Below are 5,000 nucleotides of genomic sequence, written 5' to 3' on the forward strand. Positions count from 1 at the left end.
ATTCGGAAACTTCACACGTACCATTATATTTTCATACAAGCTGTATCCATTATAGCATAAAGACGCTAGTAACATCTGTCACGCCATGATATTTAACCCGTTAATGAGATGATTCGATCTGTAAATACTGTATGTAATATATCCAAGGTGTTGATGTTCAAATCTATTTCTAACTTTTGAGCCAAGATCAATCCGTGGTTATTACAGGAAACATAAATAATACATAAGATAGCGTGCTTTTTCAAAGCTAAAAGCAATAATCTCATGCTCTCTAGGGGATTAAGAGCTTAATAAACCAGGAGATGAGGTTTTAGTGGTTTTAATTGATTTAACAAGGGAAATGACTCCATATGGCAGGATGGAGTATTGAAACAAGATCATTAGGAGCTTCACAAATGATATAAATTACAGGGAATTTCACTTCCAGGTTCAGATTCAGCATGTGGAATCTCTGGTCCATCCATCCATTCATCCATTAATTTATTCATTCATTCATCCCCTCCATCTTCTGAACCAGTCCAGAGTCAGTGAGATATTTGTTGTACCATTAATCCCTTTCAGATTAAAAATAAACCTTGTTGTTGTAAATGAGCTTCTTCTTGTTTTCTCCCACTAGTTTTGAGCTTAATCTTTACAACTCGATGCTAGTCTTAGATCCTTAGATCCTTAATCCTGGTCTCTTCAGTTCACAACATGTTTTTTTTTATTATTATTCATGATTCAAATTTGAAAACTGAGATAGTCCACAACATTAATATGTTATTTTGCCCCACACACCAGCTACCAGCCATGGAGTGTGTACTCCTTCAGGCTCTCAGAGAGAATCCGGAGAAAAGCGCTCGGCTCTCTTTCACACACACACAAGCACACACACACACACAAACACACACATTCAGGACCATCCTTTGCTCTGACTGATAGCTGTGGCATCATATTCATGTGGATTCAATCTCACAATCTTCTAACCACAGGATGAACGCTTCTCTTTGCTGATTTGAATGTATCCTTCTCCAGATCCAGTACATCTCGACTCCTATCTTAACTCTAGTCTTAACTTCCAGGCAGACGGAGCTAAGTGAAGCGTCCTTGGAAAAGCTTTTATTATGCAATCCTTTTTTTCCATCTAGTGGATTTTCATTCATTCATTCATTCATTCATCTTCTACCGCTTATCCGAACCATCTCGGGTCACGGGGAGCCCGTGCCCATCCCAGGCGTCATCGGGCACCAAGGCAGGACACACCCTGGACGGAGTGCCAACCCATCGCAGGGCGCACACACACACTCTCACTCACTCACACACTCACACACTACGGACAATTTTCCAGAGATGCCAATCAACCTACCATGCATGTCTTTGGACCGGGGGAGGAAACCGGAGTACCCGGAGGAAACCCCCGAGGCACGGGGAGAACATGCAAACTCCACACACACAAGGTGGAGGCGGGAATCGAACCATTAAGCCACCGTGCCCCCGTGGATTTTCAATTCTTCTAAAATTTTTAATTTACATACATTACATCTCTCTCTTTGAATAATCCATGACGATATTTTAATATTGTGCCTCATAATTGCTTTCTGGACACTAAAAGGATTTGCCACATATTTTCACTTATGGTCTTATGTCATTTTTTTTTCTTCTAATATAAGAATAATAAACAGTCAATCATTTTGAACCTGACTGAATATTTTTACATCACTGGCATTATCGGACAAGCTTGTGGTAATGTGTGTGTCATGATAGTGAAGAGGTGCTTTAAAGGGATTGTTAAAGTGATTGACTATATAAGATATGAGGCAGAATGAGGCACAGTTACACGACACCACGATCTCGCCTGCCTCATTTGCATAGAAGGTTCGGTGGAAGAAAATCAAATTACTACGAGAACAAAGGAAATAAAAGACCTTCTATATGCATGTGTGACTTCATAATGTCAGAGTGATTTAAAGCTCAATAACGTCTTGAATTTGTGAAACATTAAAGGTCTGATCCGTAAATTTCACCAACACTGTAAAATTACCAAAATGATCATGGACATAATTCTCAACTGAGTCCATGAGCTGTTAGAAAGGAAAATGATCCGTCTAAAGTGTCTGAGCTAATGATGGCTTAAGACTATAAAGGAATGAGATGAACCCTTTTTACTAGTTTGCCAAGAGAATAGAAATGGTCTTATCAGACATTTTCAATCAGTATAAAGAAATGAATTATTTCAGGGCAAAAAGTCTCGTCTGTTGGCTTCTTTTGGCCTCTTTTGATAACCTTAGACTTTTTAGAATTTTAATGGTTGAAGATAAACACAGGGGCCACAGTGGCTTAGTGGTTAGCACGTTCGCCTCACACCTCCAGGGTTGGGGGTTCGATTCCCACCTCCGCCTTGTGTGTGTGGAGTTTGCATGTTCTCCCCGTGCCTCGGGGGTTTCCTCCGGGTACTCCGGTTTCCTCCCCCGGTCCAAAGACATGCATAGTATGTATGACTGGCATCTCTGGAAAATTGTCCGTAGTGTGTGGTTGCATGAGTGAGAGTGTGTGTGTGTGTGTGTGCCCTGTGATGGGTTGGCACTCCGTCCAGGGTGTATCCTGCCTTGATGCCCGATGACGCCTGAGATAGAGGCACAGGCTCCCCGTGACCCGAGGTAGTTCGGATAATCGGTAGAAAATGAATGAAGATAAACACCTTCAAATTTGATCTTTTTACTAATAAACACTTGGGGGCATCTTAGAGAGCAGAAATGGGTTTGATGTCAACATTTACTTTGAAGATAGAAACATTGGTGTGAAAAGCTCAATGTCTTATTTTATGGATATCTATGTCACCCCTAGTAAGCTAGGGAACAGAAACACAAAATCTTAAAGTCCTGAATGTCTACTTTCACATGAGTCACATGACAAAGACATTCGATGCTGAACATGAACGCAACACAACAGGAGCAAACTCCAATTTTTGGCCTCTTGGAAAAAAAAAAAAGAATAAAAAATAAATGAAAAAAAAGACACCAATATGTATAAGTTAAATTGACACAAAAATAGGTTTATTATTATTTTTTTGATTAGTTTGTATACATTTTTTTGTATAATAACAAGTTTTATTTCTTTTTCTTCTTTTTTATTTATTTATCATAATTCTTGAATGCTCAGAAAAGTGAACAGTTCAAGTGTCTTGTCTGTTACATCAACTCACTTTGTTAAGGTATTTAAACTTGCTAACTGTGCAGTTGATCCAGATTGAGATATTCTGGCTTCAACTTTTGCCCCACATGCCAGCTTTGCCCTTTATAGGAGTAAAATGGGTCTGTGAATCACCATGAGCAGACATGCAGAGCAGCATTACTGTAACTCAACATGCCAGAAAGCTGAGATATAATCAGTACCTACACCAATGATAGGCTCTTGTCTGTCTCTTCCCTGCAGCACACTAACTTCTTTATCTGTTTTTTGCAGCCAAGAAAAAAATTCAAATATGTTCACGTTACAGCAAACCAGTTTTAATAAACACCTGGTATTGCTTTATGTAACTGACAGTGTGTTTGTGTGTGTGCATTCATGTGTGTGTGTTTGTGTGTGTGTATGTGTGTTTGTGTGTGTGTGCATTCATGTGTGTGTGTTTGTGTGTGTATGTGTGTGTGCGTATGTGTGTTTGTGTGTATATGTGTGTGTGTGTGTGCGTGTGTGTGCATGCATGTGTGTGTGTGTGTATGTGTGTGTATGTGTGTTTGTGTGTGTATATTTGTGTGCTTGTGTGTGTGTGTGTGCATGCATGTGTGTGTGTTTGTGTGTGTGCGTATGTGTGTTTGTGTGTGTATGTGTGTGCTTGTGTGTGTGTGTGTGTGTGTGTGCATGAATGTGTGTGTTTGTGTGTGTGTCTGTGTGTGTGTGTGATGCTAAAAGAACAGCCAAGTCAAACATCACATGGTCCTTACAGCAAACACAAAGGCGGGTTTTACCTTAAAAACCCTGATTCGTTACAGGATAATAAAGGATAATAAACAGGTCATAGGGGGTCACCCACGGTTTTTGTTCAGGTGACCGGATATAAAGCAGTAAATCTTTCCACTAGTAGATGTCTGCACCAAGCACCCAATATCAGAAAGGACTCCTTTCACCCTAGTATGCCAGAAGCTTGGACGCTTTAACAGTGGGTGTTTGTCGTCAGGGGTTTTTATTATTTCTTGCCATGTGATGCCCCTTCTGATTCTGACTCCGCTCCCACCGCCGCACACCTGTTCCTCATGTTCCTTAGATTATTCTGCTGATTTATACCTGTCTCGTGTACATGTTTGCGGGTCCTTCTTTGTTGTTGCCTCATTTTGTCTTATGGGTTTGGTTTCCTGTGTATCTAATAAAATCCCTGTTTGTCGCTGTGTATCGATCTGACTTTGCTCTGTAGAGCCACTCGCCGTTTCTGACAGAGTCATAAACTGTTCAACCTCCTTGAATCCAGGAAGAGATACAGGACCATCTGCAGCAGGTTCAGGGACATCCTGCCTTTATAAACGCTCATAATCTTTTAAACACCATCTAAAATAAAATCTTGGATGTAATATTCTGTAATATATAATATTTAGATATAATATATTTTGTTATGGATTGCTGTTTTACTTTATTTATGATTTTAAAACATTCGATAATTTTGTCTTTGTATGTAAATTGTTATGCTTTCCATTCAAAAACGATGCGGGGTGCAAACCTTTACACTCAAGTGTATCACTGTACACAGAACAATCCTCTCCCATACAATCCTAAATGTTCAGTGGTATACTTTGGATACGACTCAAACAACAGCTAAGAAAAAAAATCTTTCCCAAAAATATTACACGTAATTCACTCCACAGCCTTTTCACACTGTATCGCTTCTCCGTCGTCTCATCTTTATCGACCGCATCGCTAATTAACATCAATTAACAAATATATCACTTGCTTATCATGACGCTGATTCCTAACAGAGAGCAGACGGAGAACGTGTCTCTCACTACTGATAGTGTATAATAATATTAGCTGGA

At 39.8% G+C, this 5,000-nt stretch overlaps 1 long non-coding RNA gene across 2 annotated transcripts in view; it reads left to right on the top strand.

The window, feature by feature from the left end:
* The window catches only part of LOC132841088 (uncharacterized), a 4,673-nt gene extending 4,597 nt beyond the window's left edge, over nucleotides 1–76 (top strand). For both annotated transcript variants that reach the window (XR_009647858.1, XR_009647859.1), the window contains exon 3: nucleotides 1–76. This exon is cut by the window's left edge and continues 1,210 nt beyond it. This is a non-coding gene — a long non-coding RNA (uncharacterized LOC132841088).
* The last annotated feature ends 4,924 nt before the right edge of the window (nucleotides 77–5,000 follow it).

The sequence above is a fragment of the Tachysurus vachellii genome, chromosome 26, assembly GCF_030014155.1.
Source record: "Tachysurus vachellii isolate PV-2020 chromosome 26, HZAU_Pvac_v1, whole genome shotgun sequence".
Taxonomy (NCBI): domain Eukaryota; kingdom Metazoa; phylum Chordata; class Actinopteri; order Siluriformes; family Bagridae; genus Tachysurus; species Tachysurus vachellii.